General features: G+C 40.2%; 1 protein-coding gene across 11 annotated transcripts in view; it reads right to left on the reverse strand.

Annotated features, from left to right (window-relative positions):
* Positions 1 to 19,960, reverse strand: part of TCF4 (transcription factor 4) — a 386,429-nt gene that overhangs the window by 256,375 nt on the left and 110,094 nt on the right. The window contains exon 1 of one of the 11 annotated variants that reach the window (XM_055559667.1): positions 13,323 to 13,572. The exons of the other annotated variants lie outside the window; for them this stretch is intronic. The gene's annotated coding sequence lies outside the window, so the exon portion shown is untranslated. Of the gene's footprint in view, positions 1 to 13,322; positions 13,573 to 19,960 lie in introns of those variants that run through there. 11 annotated transcript variants of the gene reach the window in all.

The following is a 19,960-nucleotide window of genomic DNA, read 5'->3' on the forward strand; positions in this document are numbered from 1 at the left end:
AAAAGAAAATGAGATTTTAAAAAAATTTTCAATAATGAGTGGCTGTGAGCTTTAAGAGATGTCATGCAAGCTCTGAAGAGGAAGTCTGGAGAAAAGGTACAATACTTTCCCCAAATTTGCTGTTTAACAACCCAACCTCCTAGCGCACCTCCTGTGAAACCGGGGGACGTATATAGAAAAGGGACTTAGAACTCTTGGGACTGTCACACAAGTAAGTTTTGTAGCCTGCCTGCTTCTCGTCATCCTTAACACCAAATCAAATTTATTTTCACACACACACACACACACACACACACACACACACAAAGATATAAATGACAAAATCTATCAACCAGAAGTCTGCACATCTTGACTTCCTTCTCACCTGAAACAGCCAACCTGGATTAATTTGAGAGATTTTCCTCTTAAACTTGGCCCCAAAAGTAATGAAGGAACAGCAGTGAATCTCTATGTCTACCATAAGATTCTGTTTTGTTTGGACCCATTTTATCCATTTTCAAAAAGGATTTCAAACATGAAAGGAAGGCAGAGACAAGCAGGAAAGGGAACCATAGTACTTCCCGGTCAGTAGTTTTGCCCTAGGGGTGATTATGATCCCCAGAGGGCATTTGGCAATGTCTGGAGACATTTTCAGTTGTCACAACTTGGCGGGGCAGAGCTAGTGGCATCAAGTGGTTAGAGGCCAGGGACGCTGCTAAATGTTTTATGCATGTCAGAATACCCGCACAACACAAAATATCCTGGTCTCAAATGTCAACTGTGCCAAGGTTGAGAAGTCCTCTTCTAAAGGACAAATTCTATTAAAGAGTAAAAAGGAAGAATCGAGCTGGAAAGAAAAAAAAAAAAAAAAGATGTACTAGAATTCGATTTATAATGAATACAATCTCTTACTAAATACACAGTGAAGTTATCTGAGCCCAGATTTAAGCCAGAGTGTTTCAAGAGATGTTCCTATACATCTTCTGTCCACAGAATAAAGGGAAAATGATGGTCAACCAAGCAGGCTGCTAATTAGCAGGCAAATAAAACACATCAAAACTTGAGTATTCCCAACTGGGCAATTTCAAAAGCGAGCAATCCACTAATTAAAAATGCTGGAAGTCTAGCTTTTTCAAAACAGGTTAAATACTGGCTGGTTTCCTTCACAAATAGATTCCCACCCAATCAAATCTGACTGCTCTTTTCCCATTCTTTCCCATTTCCATCCTCCTCATTTCCTGACCTCACGCTGCTGTATCTTCTTTTAGTCTTCCTTCCTCTTATTGCTCTTTTTAACAGGCTTTTCCTTCAGTGGCCTCCTGCAAATTGAGAAGGTAAGGACACCTCTCTTGCCCTCCAAGACTTAACAGAACAATTGTATGACTTCTGGTATTTTTTATTTGAAAGAATATCTGTACAACGGGTGCTCCTTGATCCAGAGCAAGAAGACTCAAAGCTATAGCATGCACTGAATGTAAATATGTTATTTTTAAGACATTTGTTTCCATCTTTCTTCCCACTGAGCTTCATCAGACCTGCCAGTAAGTCAGTAAGCATTTCCTCAACAAGGATCTCAGTCCATCTCAAAGTGTGCCTGAGGACTGCCTATGTCCAATCACCTGGTGCGCTCATTTCAAAATTAGCATCCTGGGGTCCACTGCAGACCTACTGATCCTGGATCTTTGAAGGTGGGGCCAAGAAAACTGTCTTTAACAAGGTTTTCAGGTAATTTTCGTGAACACAGGAGCTTTGGGAACCACCAACCTCCTCCACTGGAAACACAAGACAGATGCATGCCCTATCCCGCCACCCACTGCCTAACTCACACCCCGTCCTAAAATCCTTGCCCAGGTGGGCGGTTTCTGCAGCATTCAGTCCACATTCCCGTCGCATCTACACTCAGACTCACTCTCTGTGTAAACCTTGCACGTGGCCTACACATGACCATCCCCTGCTCCCAGCTGGTGTACCTGGGCACCGCACACACTTCCTACCTCCAGGTATTTGTACCCGCTATTCCTTCTGCCTGAGCTGTTTTTTATCTCTCAAAAAATAATACTACTTAGTATTTTGTGAGCTTAAATATGCCAGACACTGTGCCAAGCACTTCAATACACTACCAGTATCTCCATTTTATCTTGGAGGAGACTGAGGCTTAGATGGGACAGAAAACCCTCCCAATGTGACAGCAGATGGCAGAGCTGGCAGACACAGGACCTGACCACGTTCAAGTCAGGAACATTCTCCACCACGGTCACAGTCTCCCCAATAAGCAGCTCAGGTCTCTCTACAACCAGCTCGAATATAACTGCCAGTCCCTTCTTCCCATGGATGTATTTACTTTTGGAGTTTATATCCACTCTCGTGTCCACAAAAAGATTATAGAATGAATACAACACAAATATATAAACCCGGGTCTCAGGCACTGCAAACAGATTCTTTACCATCTGAGCCACCAGGGAAGCCCCAGTCTTGTGTCCACAGAAGATTACTGAATGTATACAACACAAATACATAAAATGAAATATTTGAAGACATCAGAGAGGCTGGAAAATAAAAACAGGAGAACAATCAAGCCATATGTATGATGAGCTTATCAAAAATGTACACTGTGGGAGTTCCCTGGTGGTCCAGTGGCCAAGACTTTGTGCTCTCAATTCAGGGGACCCAGGTTCGATCCCTGGTCGGAGACTCAGATCCCACATACCACGTCTCGCAACTAAGAGTTCAGATGTCGTAACTAAAGATCCTACGTGTCACAACTAGGACCCAGTGCAGCCAAATAGATAAATATTTTAAAACAAAAACAAAAAACTTTAAACATACACTGTGATGGATGAGATATTTGTGAGAGAGGGGTCAACATTCTAGTGGGCAAAAAGTAAAACAAGATTCATAGCCTTGGATAAAAATACCCAAACTGTTCTGGAAAATCATTAAGGGAACACAGTTACAAATGAAAAACTGCCCAAGACAGAAGCTGCATGAATACTGAGTTCTCATGTCTCCCTTGTTCTGCTGTCACTCTCTATCCAAGACGGGACACGTAAGAGAAAGACAACCACCTGGGCAGAAGGAGGCAAAGGAAAAAAAAAAAGTGGACGATAGCAATTATTCTTCCGAAAGACTGACGTGGGCTCAATTGTTTCTAATTTCTTTTACCCTAGACAAGGACAGACTGAGTAATGTCCATGGTTTTGACAGTTGCTTTAGGAGGCAATCTGACCATCTACAAATTGTGATTTTACTTGAGTAGTTCTGCATAAGCCCCCTCTAAAATGCCTGACATTTCAACACTAAAACACAAAAGCAAAGCATGGGTAGAATGAGGATCAAACGCTCCTTTTAGAGAAAAGATATACAGAGATGAATTTTAATTTTCATGATTTCCCATCCATACTCATTGGTTATTCAAATCTCCACTTTATGTGGACAGTGAAATCAAAACTATCCGTAGACTGGACCAATGTCCAAAAGCACAGAGCTGGAAAAAAGACCTAGATTTCAGCCACAGACTGCGTTAACCAGCTCTACGGCCTGAGCCAGTCATTGGACTCTCTGAACTCATTGTTGTCAACTGTAAAATAAGTGGTTTTGATTTCCATTCTTAGAAATAGGGCAGCCTGGTACAGTGGAGCAACTCCGCCACGAAACACTAAGTGCAGAGAATCAGAGAAAAGACAAATATCGTGTGACGGGGCTTGTACGTGCAATCTAGAAAGCTGATACAAATAAACCTATTTACAAAACAGGAACAGACTCAAAGACACAGAGAACAAACTTGAGAGTTTCCAAAGGGGAAGGTGGGAGAGGAATAAACTAGGAGTTTGGGATTAATATACACACTACTATATATATATATATATATATATATATATATATATATATAATGCATTTCCTAGGTGGCTCAATGGAAAAGAATTCACCTGAAATGCAGGAGACATGAGTTAGATCACTGATGGGGGAAGATGCCCTGGAGAAAGAAATGGCAACCCACTCCAGTATTCTTGCCTGGGAAATTCCATGAACAGAGTAGCCTGGTGGGCTACAGTCCACAGGGTCAAAAAAGAGTCAGATATGACTTAGCAAGTAAACAACAACAACAAAAAATATAAAACAGATAACTGACAAGGACCTAGCACAGGGAAGTATACACAATATCTTCTAAAAATCTAAAAAGGAATATATATATACACACACACAAATGCGTAAGTGAATTACTCTGCTGTACTCTGAAACCAACACAACACTGTGGATCAACTATATCTCAACAAAAACTTCTAAGTCAATAAATACTCATGGCTTTTTTTAAAAAATCACTAAAAAATGATGGATTAAAAATTTTTAATCTTCTTCTAAACCCAAATGAACTGACAAGATAGTAAGGAAATATCCAGCCAAAATCAAAGTGAAGGCTGGAACCCACAGGGAAAGAAGACAATTTTTTGCCCTGAGGACAACTGCCAACCTAGAAACTGTAATGGCCTCTTAGGTCAAGGAAAACAAAAGTGAAAACTCAGCATCTACCCAAGGCAGGTATCTAACAGGAGAAAAAGGAATAATAAGGTTTCCAACCTCAAGGAGTGATTACTAAAGTAAACAACTGATACTTATTAGACACTTAGCAGAGTGTGTGTGCGTGAGTGCTAAGTCGCGTTAGTCGTGTCCGACTCTTTGCGACCCCATGGACTATAGCCCATCAGGCTCCTCTGTCCATGGGATTCTCCAGGCAAGAATACTGGAGTGGGTTGTCATACCCTCCTCTAGGGGCTCTTTCCAACCAGGGATGGAACCCGCATCTCTTACATCTCCTGCATTGGCAGGCAGGTTCTTTACCACTAAGATAATCAAAACACATAAACAGGCAAACTGTGGTTTATTCAAGGAAATCTGAGTTTCACATTTTTATGGCTGTTTGTTTTGCTTAGTGGGTCTGAGATTTTCAAATAATCTCCTGGATTTTCACAACAGCCAATATGTTTGAAGTAATCAAATCCCACCTTCTCCATGAACGCCCTACAGCACAAACACGGTGAGAATTCAGTGAGCCATAGATTTGAGCGACTTCATTTACCTTTCAAATATCCTCTTTCCATCTCACCATTTCAACATAATTCTGTATGCTGTATAAATGATACACTGCCAAAAGTTACGTCTGCTTACCAGAAGTCCAAGGTAAGAACACAGACTGAATATTATATAAGTTATTTGAAATAATTTGAAATATAAGTTGATTTGAAATAAACAAGTGTGAGGGTTACCTAATTGTTGATTTGGGGTAGCTTTGTGTATCCATCCCTTCCTCACTGAGAAATCAGAACATGCCAAACCACCAGGGTCCTACAGTTTCATGAAGTCAGAACAACCAAAGTAGTATTCTCTGCTGCCCTAAAGCTCTACAAATTCCCACTCTTGTAGAAACATACAGATTTCCTGATAAAAGCTTCTACACACTCAGAATGCTTCAGGAGGTTGAGATTGAGTTCTTCCTGGAAAGACAGTCATTCTGAGGCATGTGGAAGTCTACACGGTCTTAAGCCCTTCTCTCTGCAATAACAGACACTATTAAATCTCCTCCACACCCTCACGGAGACTCACAGACTGCATACATCTGTGGCTCCTACTAATTTCCTAGTCCAGGAAGAACCCTTGGCTGAGCCCTCCACACAAACTGAGATGGCATATGCTCTCCGTCAGTGCCAGATGAATTTAGAGTTCAAAATATTTCATCAGCAAAGAGCGTGTTAAGGATGTGCACATTTTCATTAGCACCCAGTATAATAAGAAGCCTAAGTACAGTGATCTGAGGTCCAATTTGAGTCCAAGGACAGAGGTAGGAAGAGCTGAGGAGCTTCAGATATTGACAAGGACCACACCACCAAGACCACTTCTTTCTGCTTCTAAAAGAAACAAGACAGGCTCCAGAAGGAATAATCTAAGCAGTGGCGAGAAACTTCCAGCACTTTCCCAAATCTGACTAAGCAAAAGATGATGATTGTGGTGATGTGTCCCACACAAATTTTAAGATACTTCAAATACAAAGAACAGACACCTGGGCGTTCCATTTTTAGAGCATTGTCCACCTGGCATCTCAGTGCTCGTGGATTTCCCTATTAAATAAATTTGAGAATTCATAGGTCAAGTATAAGATTATATTATAGGTCATATACATAAATATATAAATAGTATAAGGAAAGGGAAAATATGGATACACTGGGAGGGAAAGTATAGTAGGAAAATCTGTTCAGAAAGGAATTACTGAAAATTTTAGTTTTTATTAACCACCAAGTTAAACTTCCATTAATACATTTTTTGAAACACTGCAACAATATTACTTTCCTTAAGTTCAAGATAAACTATTTTTCAAAAATGAACACTAAATAATCTCAGGTGATTAAAATATGGAGTTAATTGTACTTTACAGTACCATTAAACAGGAAAAGCATTTTCATATAACATGATATTAAGATAATATGGAAGTAACAAAATAAAACATGTAACAATTATGTTATAAATGTCAGTGGGGCTTCATATTCTCAAACTCAGAAATCTTGAAAATTCAAGGTGAGTAGACAGTTATATTATGAAACTGAGACAAAAGTAAGCGAACTCTTTATATAAATCCATATAACTTGGAAGTATCATGATAATCTAACTTGAATAATACTCTAATTTGAATAACCCAACATGAAATACAGAACTTCCATTTCAAATGTTTGAAACAAATCAGTCAGGGTCTTCCTATTAAAGAGAAGCTCATCCTTTTCAGAGCTCATCTCTTCAAGTTAGAAAAGAAGAGAAGCCACGAATAACTGAGGCAAGACTATAATAATGTGAGCAGTAGGAACAGACACCTCCTTTGACTCTGAAATGTAACTGGTCTAAAAGTTACTTAATGAAAATCAATTTTACTAAGATAGTGTTCTTGGAAGCTAGATATATTTCAAATCAGGTAAGAAGAAATTGAAAATAAAATCAGCATACCATTTAATTCCAAGATTAAACAGATAAGCTTCAAAGTGCCTAAATTAAAAGTGAATATTAATAACTTGGGAAAGTTTTTAAACTAGATGTTTAGAACCTTTTCAAGATGTATTTACAAATGAACGTCACAAAGTGTGAGAAATAAAAGGCAAATACTTCAGAAAACAAACATGAAACAACAGAGAAACACATCTCAACCCGCTTCATTCTTGGACTTCCCTGGTGGTGCAGTGGCTGAGAATCCACCCGCCAGTGCAGGGGACGCAGGTCCGATCCCTGGTCTGGGAAGATCCCACACGCCCTGAGGCAAGTGAGCCCGTGGTCCACGCCTCCTGCCAGCTGTGCTTCCACAGCAGAGGCGTGATGAGAAGCCGGCGCATCTCACTGGAAAGCAGCGCCCACTCGCCACAACGAGGGACGAGCCCCGGCACAGCCACAAAGCCCCAGCGCGGACAGAGATTAGACAGATAAATGAACACAGATACATACGCTTCATTTGTAAATAAAACAGAATATATATCACTCTGATAACAAGTACATGTAATTATACCAGAATTTTCCAAATCTGACGGGGACAACAGAGGATGAGATGGTTGGATGGCATCACTGACTCGATGGACATGGGTTTGGGTGGACTCCGGAAGTTGGTGATGGACAGGGAGGCCTGGCGTGCTGAGGTTCACGGGGTCGCAAGGAGTCGGACACAACTGAGCGACTGAACTGAATATTTATGGTGCAAAATCCATAATACTGTAATGACTTAAGACATACAAACTGATATTTTAAATGCCTATTTGATCAATAATTTATTAAATTTATTCCAATAAAGGAGAAAAAAGAGCCAAGATGAAACACATAACAGTTTTCTCTTTTCCTCTTCTCCCCTCTACCTCTTCTCTCCCTGGGGTGTCATTTGTGAGGCTCTGGGAAAGGGCTGCTGGCTTAATTGAAATATTTGTAGGCTGTAATTGCTCTGCAAAGCCACAATGGTCCACTTCTCCCAAATGGCATCCGCTGTTCCTCTTCGTTTTTTCTTCTGTTTCCTTTCATACTTTAACAAAATCTGCCCCTCCTGCTTCTTCCAATCTTATCTCATCTTGCCCTTTATTCTGAATGCATAACTAATGCCAGGGAAGCCAAACAGCTTTAAATATTCAAAAATCTTCCCTAGAATCCAGTCCTCTAGCCCTTTTGCTTACAATAATCACTCCCATAAATGGACTCTCAGTTTATCTTTTCAACATCCCAACCTTCCACCTGTGTTTAACACAGCAGCCTCTGACCTGGCAATGACAAGCAATCAATCTTACATGTTATCTTCAGGGGTCATGTCTCAGTTTTAGGCCAATTTTCTTTGTATTTAGGCTCAAATGTGCAAACCACACTATATTACTCTGCAAAACATCAATGAGAAGGCTTAATTAAGTAACACTGACAGATAAATCCATTTCTTTCGCAGTAATCAAATCAAAGCAGGTTGACATAACACAGGAACTTAATACAGTTATTCCCTTGTAATTGGAAAAAGGCCCTTTACTTCTCATTAAAGCAATCTTCTGGGTATTGGCATAATAAGAAGGCTCAGAGCTTTAATACTGCCCTATAAAAGTCTCAAGATACAGACCCCTTAAGCAAACAAGCCAGATTATCTAATTCCTTGATCACAGCAGAACATGTAGTTCCCACTGTTTTAAACTACTAATTCTTTATCTCTGTTGCAATTAAAAAGAGGTAAATCAGTATCAAACACATACAATGGAAATCTGCAAAAATGCATAAACTGTTTACAGTTTTAGAAGTCTGTCTCCACGTGTATTTCAATGGAAGCAATCCATTAAAAATGAATTTGAAATACTTTACAAATGTAAAGTTGTAATAGCTTGGATGGGGGGGGGGATCTTTTTATTTTACTTAATGGGCTCAACAGGATATATTTTACCTAAATTTGCAGTCTGATATTCAACCATACAGTACAACTTCGGCAAGCAGAATTGTGAGAGAATGGAATCTGAATAAGAACATTTAATTTTTGTGGTAATTGAAGAACAGTAAGTCATCTGGTCAACCAGAGGCTTCTCCAACCCAGGCTAAAGCCCAGAAAGAATGCAACAATATTATACTACGTTCATCTTCCCAAACTAAACAAAATCAATTTTCACCCTTTCACTACAATTTTGAGGGTGTTTCTGTTACTTATCCCTTGGTGCCTTATCAATCTCAAAATGAGTCCAGCAACTCTTCCTGAAAGGATAAAATATAATCTAGGGTTGTGATTCCACAATGTGGCTGACCATTAAAAGACCCTGGGAACCTTAAAATTAAAAAAAACCACAGATATACTAGCCCCACTAGAAACTAATCAAGAAAAGATCAAGGGGTGAAATTGAGGAAAATATATAGTTTCAAATTGTACTGTTTTTCTGCTTTTTTTGTTTTAAAAAGTTTTTAATTATAATGCAGGTAAAACTATGTAATTTGTTGTTTCTGAACCATCTGTAAGCAGGCGTGATCAGTCACATTTATTGATGCCTGAATATTTCTGGGTGCATTTCCTAAGAACAAAAATAGTATAGTTACCAAAATAAGGAAATCTACCATTGATATAATACTTTCTCCATATTCCAATTTGGCATTTCCCCCTTTTGTAGAGGACTCAGTCCAGGATCACACAATGCTTCTAATAGGTCTCTTTCATCCATTTTAATTGGAAACAGTTCCTCAGTCTTTTCTTTTTGTGATATTAGCGTTTTTGAAGAATACAAACCAGTTATTTTATAGAATGCTTCTCAACTGGGGTTTATCTGATGCTTCCTTATGAGTATAATTCAGGTGGCTATAATACTACAAAAGTGGCCTCGAGCCTTTCTAGAACATCACCTGCAGAGCTGCAGGATGGCCTGGTGGTCCTTTCCTCATTTGTTATGCTGTTTCAATCACCTGCTCAAGGTACCGTGGGAATTCTCCACCGTATAATTACACCTCTTCCCAGTGTAACTAATCAGCATCTATGGGGAGATTCTTTAAAAGCATTAGAACTAACTTTTAATCATGTGCTTATGGGAAAAAAAGTTAAAATACAATAGTGTATAAGTAAAAAGGGAAAATCTCCTTCATATACACTCTTCCCACCCTGATATTAAGATAACCCAGAACGGTTTCCTAGGCAGTCTTACAGAGCCTCACAGAGCTTCTGGTCTGTGATCAGCTGGTTTTTAAAACCACAGAAATGAAGGATAATGCCAGCAAAACTTGACTGAAGTTTCTTTTCTATTTCAATGGCTAAGAAATAGTCCTCAATTGTTGACACGTACCCTAGTGACGTTTCATGGGACACGATTATTTGCTGTAGCTTTGTGACCTAGGCAGAGGCACGCAGGGCAGGAACTAGAATAAATGAAGACATGTTATACTATTAACTTTGAAGAAATTCAGCCAAGATGAAGACAAGGTTGAGCAACCCACTTGTGAATCAATGCAATGCAGAAAGCCAAGGTAAATAATCCACCCTGAAGTTGACGTTGCCCTCAATAGTTGTTTGGTGAGTCTTTCCACCACATTCTATGAACCACAGTGCTAAAAGGAGGCCTGTCATAGCAGCAGCACTGCCCAATTAAAATCAAATGGATAGACAAGGATTTATGACAGACAGAGAGAGGGAAAAAAAAAACCTAGTAAGGCTTTTCTAGGCCGGGAAAAAAAAAAAAAGTAGGAAACACCTAAAATTTTTTTAAAGTGAGAAGGAAACTGACACTTTACAAAGAATATAATCTCACATTTTGGGACTGCAGACACAAATGAACTAGGCACAGCCACAAAGCAAGGTGTAAAGCTTGAACTTGGCCATTGGATAGAACATAAGCATACTAAACAGCACTGAATGAGTTAAATAATGCTAATCACCAGAAGGCGGAAAAGGTCCCTTTTAACCCTGGGATGAAGCCCATGCCATTTTATAAACTGAACAGTGCTGGTGGATTTTGACTCTGACTTATGAATGCGTAGACAATTTTCCTCACAATCCCATTTCAGCCAAATGCCTGGCAGACACTGGCAAAGTGTTTCATAGTTGGGCTTACAAATGTGTGTGTGTGTGTGTGTGTGTGTGTGTGTGTGTACATCACAAGACACACACAAATACAATACACGCTCCTGAAGAGACCGATAGTTTCTCGATACTAACGACAGTGTTTAAAACGGTTCCCAGATGTTGCAACTCATTCCCCTGACATCTCCTTGGTTTTGATCAGTGACTTGTTTTTTGATCAGATTTGAGTCCGTTCACTTAATGGGTTTTAAATTTTTTCTCACAATAAGGTAACCACACTATGATATTATGCTTTCTGCTTTCCAAAACGGTTTTTATATTCACCTCGCTTAAAATGATTTATCTGGAATCACTGAAAGTATGAAGTTAGGATCAAAAGAAGGTTCCTCCTTAAGTCTGAGCAGACGAACACTATTTTTCAAAAGCGTGAAAACAAAAATCAAAAGAAATAGGCAGTTATCCTGGATAAAAGAGACTATTCCCCATAAGCCTTATTTTTATCCTTTCATGCTATTACGATTACATCTTTATCAGGTAACAGAATGCTTGCTAAAGTTCATTAAAATACTTGCTAAAATAGGAGAGTTAAGACAGTATTACCATGATTGAATTTTCATATTCAGCAACATATGTTTTTAAGTCATGTCAACAATGACAACAAAATTGCTCATCTCCCTTCTGAGATGCCCTGTAACACACAGGACACCATCTCACCAGCAAGACACAACTATCTGGCATTGGTCTGAGAAAGATTCAGGGCTGTGACGGCAGGTCTATTATGGCAGAGATGGTGTACCTTTCCCCAAACCATACTGTTTCTCTGACTTTGACTTTAAAGGCTTTTAAAACACTGTCATAACTGAAAGAATCAAACATACATGTGCATTAAGTTCCTAGTACCTTTTTTCAGGGTAAAAAATGGAAACGCATTAGAAAGTAACAATTGGTGTTTTCTTAAGCTTAATCACATCAAACTCATGCGAAGAGCCCCCCTCCCCTTTTTCTTTTCTTTTAGTAGGTCTCAACTTGGATGCAGGCTACCTTTGCCTATCTGATAACCAATGGAATACTGGTCAGAAAGAGATGAGCTGGTATGATGTACTAGTCTTACAAATTCACTAAGTGGAAGGGTAAAAAGCTGTAACTCTTCCTCAGGAATGGAAGAAATGCCGTCAGTTTGAAAGGAGGCAGAAGCAAAGGCCTGAAGGATGACAATCACCAGGCATCTTGAGGGAAAACAAGAAGCAGGGGAGGGTGCAGGGGAAGCCAGAGGTGTCAGTAGAGAACAATGCTTTATCTGATGAGATTAGCAGAAAGTTTGATTAGCAAAGATGCCTTCTCAACAGCGCAAAGGCTGCAATGTTACTTTAAGATTTCCTTGTAAGTAAAAACCATGCCTGCCAAATGTGGTCTGTAACAGCCCCGGCTAGCTATGAGTGATACAGTGGGAAAATAGCCACTAAGCCAGATTTTATTTGATTTGTACTGATGATTTTTATTAGAATACATGGATCATTGCTTCAACCTTTCCATGTAAAACCAAATCAAATTCAAAAACTCACACATCAGTCACCTAACCTTATGTCATTCCTTCTGCTTTACTCAAGTTGAGCCACATTTCAGCTGATCTGTCCTTGATAAATCGTTCAGCTACTCCAAATTGTTGGGCCAAATTCTGGGAGGCAAGTGGTACACAAAAGAAGCCGCTAAATCTGCAGTTACACATTAGACAGGGGAAAGGAATACCGCAAGGCTCCCAAGTCAAGAATGAAATCAAAGAAGTATATAGCCAACGCAAAACGGGACAAGATGAACTTCTCTTTATTGTCTCAAATGTATTGTAATTTACCTTTAAAAGCCTCACCCAAGCCCTCAACTCTTTCTCCCTCTTTAATCCAGGCTATCCTGCAGGACACTGCCAAACAAGTGCTCTGAAATTAGAGGCAAGTCCACAATTATGTGGCATAAGGAGATCTGGTCAGTTTTACAAATCAAATATAATAACCAGTTCTACACATCAAAAACATTATAACCTTTAAGGCAAATATTTTAAATGTTAAACTACATTTGTGGAAAGCCTCTATAAAATGTAGAGAAAGCACCTTCATTAAAAGGAACACCATTTCATTACAGGAAACACTGCCATGGACATCCAAAGAACAAGTGCCCGGAGCCGAAGTCCCCCTGCTCTTTGCCTCCTTTTCTTTTTGCATTAGCTTTTTTTTCCACCCTCAGTGACACTGCCAGTCTTGAACTAACCTATGAGCAGTAATGATTGCTTGCATATCACTTCTAGTTCACAAATCAGTCCCACCTTCATGATTTCCTTGAGTGTTTCAAACAACTCCTGAAACGAGCACTATCTTCTCTTCTGGGAAGGTGAACAACATTCTGGCCTAAAGGCTATCAACATGTCTCACGTCTTCTAGAGGCGGAGGGCGCCCTGGAATGACACTAGCAATCACCAAACTTTCAAGTCTCTGGTGTAATCCTCAGGGGCAAAAACAGGGTTCACGGGCCAGCCTCCATTCCTTCTTCCCACTGACGACATAGGAAGTCCGTATCTCCCATCCTCCTTTGCGGCCATGTGGGGTCACATGACAGAGATTTGGCCAATAGAACGTGAACCCAACTAATTACTGCCTTTTCCAGGTCTGGGCACTACAACCTTCCTATAATTCTTCAGCCACTTTCTCTTTCTTCTTTGTTCAGACCTAGACAAAGGATCTAGTGTATCTCTCGGAGGCCCTAAGGGCTGGCAGGGCTAAAGCCTGAAAGAACCCAGACCTGAAGGACTACAGGGAGCAGAGCCGGACACCAGAGGGCTGTAACTCCTCGCGGTGTCATGGTACTACAGTTGGGGGTGGTTTATTCCAGCAATTAGCATCCCCTGACTAATGCATCCTCCAAAACAGACTTCCATGAATTCTGGCGCCACGATTCTCTCTTCCAAGCAAAGCAAACATACGCAGTTAGAGCTGGCAGTAGACAGAGCTGTGAAGAAGAGGAAAATGGTCTTTGAACTCTCCTCCTCTCCCTTTCAGACTTGTTTTCCCCTCTTAGCATTTCCTCCCTCTGAGCACCAAATGTTCTCAGGCTGCTCAGTCTCGTCTGTCTCAAGAAAATAAACCCAACAACATTCAGCCGCTGTTCTTCCTTTCAGCCATCATCTCACAGCCATGAGTGGTGAGCTGCTTGCTGCCTGTGTAATTTCGGAGAAATTTTGTAACATCCCGGAGTCTGTATAAACTCATCTGTAAATTGGGAATAGCTATATCCACCCTCCAGTACTGCTGTGATGATTAGAGGTAATTTAGGAAAAATGTCACTCAGGAACCTGGAACACAGCGGAAACTCACCAAAAAAAAAGGTAACTCCTGTTTTGATTATGACTAAGATTTTCATAGAATGACATGTGACAGCAAAATACAAAAGAGAGCTCTTTGATAAACAACAAGGTGCTACTGTATAGCACAGGCAACTATATTCAATATCCTATGGTATACCGTAATGGAGAAGAATATGATAGACAATGTGTGTGTGTGTATAAAACTGAATCATTTTGCTGTACAGCAGAAATTAACACAACATTGTAAATCAATTATTCTTCCATAAAAAAATTTTAAGTTATCTTACACCTAAAAAGAAAAATGGGGCTCTTTATATCTGAAATACATAACTGAGACCAGGAGAAAAATCATGCATAAATAGAAAGCATCTGATTATTAAAGAAGAATGAAGATGGAATGTTAGGAAAAGGAAGAATCATCACTTGGAGATACTAGCAATTTAAGGTACAGAAAAGAAAAAACACTGGTAGTCTGGTGAGCTGTATTCGCATTACATTCGTGCTTAACTTCCCAACTCTGTGTTCAATGCCATCATCCTTGTGGCTCAAAACAGGCACTGGTAAAAACATTTACACCATGGAAATTGGCAACCATTACATGTCAGGGCTCTGTCTTTCTTTGAAGAGCAGATTATTAAACATCACCCCACTAATGAAAATAATCATTCACTGTGAGGTATTTTTCTCAACCTGTCTCATTTAATTCTCACCATCACTACTGAGGTAGGCTCATTTTCCAAATGAAAACCCAGGCCGCACCATGTTTAGTGACTGACAAAAAATCCTGTGGCCTGCGATTTCTGCATTAAAAACCTGTCTACTTCTAAGAGCAAAGAGCACCTGGATTTCTTTTTCTCAGCCTATCAAACATATATTCCCCTGAAAACAGAAAGCTATTCCTTGAAAGGATCTGAATTCCGGTAGTCCACCGCCCGCCATTCTCATTTTTTCACTGCTCCTCGGCTCACCTGACTTTCCTTCATATACGCCACCTTTCTTACCACACTTTCCTCTACACATCTGATGCAACACTTTGTGCAAGTGTCCTTTGAGGGACCACCCACCACACTGTCTCAAGGAATCTACTTGTGCCAAAGTGCTGGAATCAGTTTGGAATGCTCTTTAAATCAGGCTTCTCATGTCCTGAGCAAGGTGATCTATCCTATCTTGGGCCAAGCTGTGGACTGTCCAGTAAGTCTTGGATCTGGGAGGAGCTGGGATTCAGCTCTTGGATTCAGATGAGGTCTCTGGTAACAGTTTCAGTGAGGACAGTCATCAACAGCAGGGACCTGGCTCAATATGTGCTTGGGGGGATGGCAAGAAAAGCCAGGGGACATCTCCGGGTTTCAGGTGCACCCAGAGGTCCTGGAAGATACCTTGGTAACACATCATCACTTCTCTTCTGACTGACGCGTGGCCATCTTACAAAATCCAGAGCCTCCCAAGGACAGAAGAACAAGTGGGTGAAGGCCCAAGAGCACAAGGGTCCATCTCCCATGCAGGAAATGGCTAAGGCACACAGGAAGCACAGAGAATCGAGGTACAAAAGTCGCAGGAGTCACCAATGAAGAGACGCTGCCTCTGGGTGGGGCCAGAGGCAGACACAGCCACGAACAAAGCACTGCGAAGTTCACTGCATGTTCTAAAGGCTTCGGGGAGGCACATAAAGCAACAGGTTCATATTGGCATTTTGGAAATAGTAGCAGTGGGGATGGTGGGTTACTAAGGTGATAGCGCTAAAGAGACTAATTACAAGGCAAGAAACTAGTATTTTATAACTTATTTAAATCTGTATTTGTATATATCAGTTTTTTGTACACCTAAGAAGGAAACCATAAAACTATCATTAAGGTGTTTTAAAATGTCTTCACATTCCAAAAAAAAAAGGCAAGAAACCACACTTATAATAAAAGTAATAGATAAAGCAGGATGATATTGGGGAAACAGAATAGTCAAGACTTAATGACTAACCTGGGAAAAGTAGGGCAAAATATTATAGTCAGGGATTATTCCCAAGTTCTGTCTTATGGATATTGGGCAGGTTTGAGGTAGGATTTAAAAAAAAAAGTTTATTTCAGACATTGTGTGTTCCAAATGTCCACTGGTCACCCAAGTATAAAACAGAGTAAAGTAAATGACTGTGTGAGTCTCAAGTTCAGAACAGAGGCACAGAGATTAAAATCATTTAAGCACAATCTTTTAATTGTGAGTCCCCTTTATTGGAAAGAATTCACTGACCCAGATAAGTGGAAAGTCTGGAGACAAGGCAGGTTTTAGGTTTTACATACCCAGTGGATCCACCATATTAACAAGGATAAAGATTCCTTTCAACCCTCCACTCTTGCCATATCCCTACCACCTTCATCTTAAAGCTGGAATCCGTCATGATCATAGACTCTCTGGATTTACTTACTTCCTTATCTTCTACTTTCTCACAGAGAGTTCAGTTTACAAAAGAGCAAAATTCCTCCTGAACTTTGCCCGATTGGAATCATCCATGAACCAATCCCTAAAGCTAGGGAATAGCATGCATGGATTTGCATAGACCTCACAGACCCAAATTAAAAACCATGTGGAAGAGTATAGAGTTACCCTGATTGGTTTATTCCAATCACAGCCGCCCCCTGGAGACACAGTAACCCCACACCAATTACACGGATCCCACACTCTAGAGAAGGAGTGACACATATGCTGGTGAGACGAGCACGACTGGAGAAGACCCCAGCGCCATGAGGGCACTGCATGCACGTGCATGCTCAGTCGCTAAGTCATGTCCAACTCTTTGCGAAACCCATGGACTGTAGCCCCCCAGGCTCCTCTATGGAATTTTCCAGGCAAGAATACTAGAGTGGGTGGCTGTTTCCTTCTCTAGGGGATCTTCCTGACCCAGGGATCAAACCCATGTTTCCTGCATCTCCTGCAATGCCAGGTGGATTCTTTACCACTGAGTCACCTGGGAAGCCATGAGTGTATTAGTATAGAATATATATGGCATGCAGTATATAGGCAAATTCATCATGCCACTCCTCTTTTAAATATCTCAAAGTCTTCCTACTGGTGTCAGGAAAAAAGCAAAGTTCTTAATTATGGACATCAAAGTCATCTTGGTAATAACACATCCATATGCCCACCTTTTCTTTCCTCCAGTTCCCTTTATCCCTGGCAACACTCAAGCATGCCACTGACCCTCCTGCTGCTAAGTCGCTTCAGTCGTTGCCAACTCTGTGCAACCTCATAGACGGCAGCCCACCAGGCTCCCCCGTGCCTGGGATTCTCCAGGCAAGAATACTGGAGTGGGTTGCCATTTCCTTCTCCAATGCATGAAAGTGAAAAGTGAAAGGGAAGTCGCTCAGTCGTGTCCGACTCCTAGTGACTCCATGGACTGCAGCCCACCAGGCCCCTCGGTCCATGGGATTTTCCAGTCAAGAGTACTGGAGTGGGTTGCCATTGCCTTCTCCGATCCTATCACTAGTACCCAGCAAAGTCTAGAACAGGGAGGAAGCACTCAACATAATTATAATTAATGGATGGCTGGTCTACCAGCCCCTCAATATAGACTGTGCACACAGGAAAAGTATCAAAAACGCTAAAAGAAGTCCCAAAGCAGCAACTCCTTATGCAGAGCTCCCATGCCTCAAAGAATGACAACCTAAAATGACAAAAATTCATATTTCACCATATCTATTAGTAACTAAAAAATTAAGCCACAGATATACCATAAAGATTAGCTGAACAACTTATATACAACACATCTTTCTCCATAATTTAAAGAACAGCTTGTTTCAATAAAGATTTACTGTATAGCACAGGGAACTATAGTCAGTATCTTGTAATAACCTAAAATGGAAAATAATATGAAAAATAATATATGTGTATATGTATAACTGAATCACCCTGCTGTGCACCTAAAACACTACAAGTCAACTAAACATCAATAAAATAGATATATATTAAGAAATATATATAGTTATAAATAAGCCAAAAAAAAAATGCTTGTTTCACAAATATGCAGGTATGAATTCAGATTCAGAAAAAAAAAAATTGTACAGATCTCTTAACACACTGAAACTCTTGCCAATCACAGAAAGAAACTAATCTACAAATCTTAAGCTCTGTGATTTCTGTGGTAAAAATGCAGTCAAACAGTCAGACTTCATGTATGTTTTCTCCCTCGACAGAAATAATGTCTTATATGGTCATTGTAAAGGGAAATATTTGTCTCTTTACGCGCTCTTTGATATGCACCCTAGTGATTTGGTACATATTATACAATCATTGGCCTCAGGACAGAGGAGAAAACAACTGTTACCTCCACGCTAAAACAGCTCTCTGTGATCTGGTGATAGTAAGACATAAAGTGGGTTAGGAGTTCCATGTCAGTTACTTAGATGGTAGTTACAACTCAACATTTTCTGAAAACCTTTCCACTGAAACTTCCCCCATTGATTAACAAGGGTATCATTAATATTTAAAGTTCTGCTTCAAATATAATAATCAGAATACCACGGCCACAACAATAAATACCCTACAGCAGTTTACTGCTTTCAAATTTTCAAAGCACTTGCACGCACACCATTTCATCGTCCCTTACAATCATATACATCAGAGAAAGGCAGGGATTAGTTTAAATTTTCCAGGCAAGGCACTGAAAGAGCTGGGTGGAAAGCCCATCAGATCTCCTTTTAATCTCCTTCCATACTGACTCTCACCTCTTTTCTTATTCCATGAAAGAGTAAAGACATCTTCAAAGCTGGAACCTCAAATTTGGGTAAAAATATTAACACTCTCAAAGAACAAGTTATCTTTCGTCTCAGAAGTTCATCATTCAGAATCCCAATTTCCTAATCACTAGGACTTTTCCTTTGGGTTCAGTATGCCCCAGTCTAAATGAAAAGTCTAAATTAATTATGACTCAAAAGTATTTTAACTGATTTGCATGTACTTTTTTCTCCTTTAGCTGCATAGAAACAGAGAAGAGATTTTTTAGATTGAAGGTACACATGAAGAAATGAAGAGATGTATTATTGTGTAAGATACACCTGAAAAATCTCAAAGATAAGAAAATAACACATAACCCAGTCAATTACAATTAGCTCACCAACGAAGAAAAGTACTATTGTGAACAATGGACAGTTGAGGCAAACTCTCCCCATCAGTGCAAGTTGCTCCGAGTTCACCTTTCTCTGAATTGTGCAGGAGAGTAGGACTCAGAAGTAAATTGAGTGAGAACAGGGGGAACCAATCTCAACATGGACAGAAAATCTTGCCTGTATCTCCCATGAGTGTCTCCCATGTGGAGTGGTAGAAAAAAGAACACCGATTTAACTGCATTATAAGAGTTTCCTAGGTGGCACTCGTGGTAAAGAACCTACTTGCCAATGCAGGAGACAAGAGAGATGTGGGTTCTATCCCTAGGTCAGGAAGATTCCCTGAAGGAGGGTATGGCAACCCACTCCAGTATTCTTGCCTGGAGAATCCCATGGACAGAGGAGCCTGGCGGACTAAAGTCCATAGGACAAAGAATCAGACAGGAGTGAAGCCACTTAGCAGGCATGCGCAACTGCATTATAAAAATACAAACATCACTCTTTCTACTTTATTCA

The sequence above is a fragment of the Bubalus kerabau genome, chromosome 21 (assembly GCF_029407905.1).
Source record: "Bubalus kerabau isolate K-KA32 ecotype Philippines breed swamp buffalo chromosome 21, PCC_UOA_SB_1v2, whole genome shotgun sequence".
In the NCBI taxonomy this organism is placed as follows: Eukaryota; Metazoa; Chordata; class Mammalia; order Artiodactyla; family Bovidae; genus Bubalus; species Bubalus kerabau.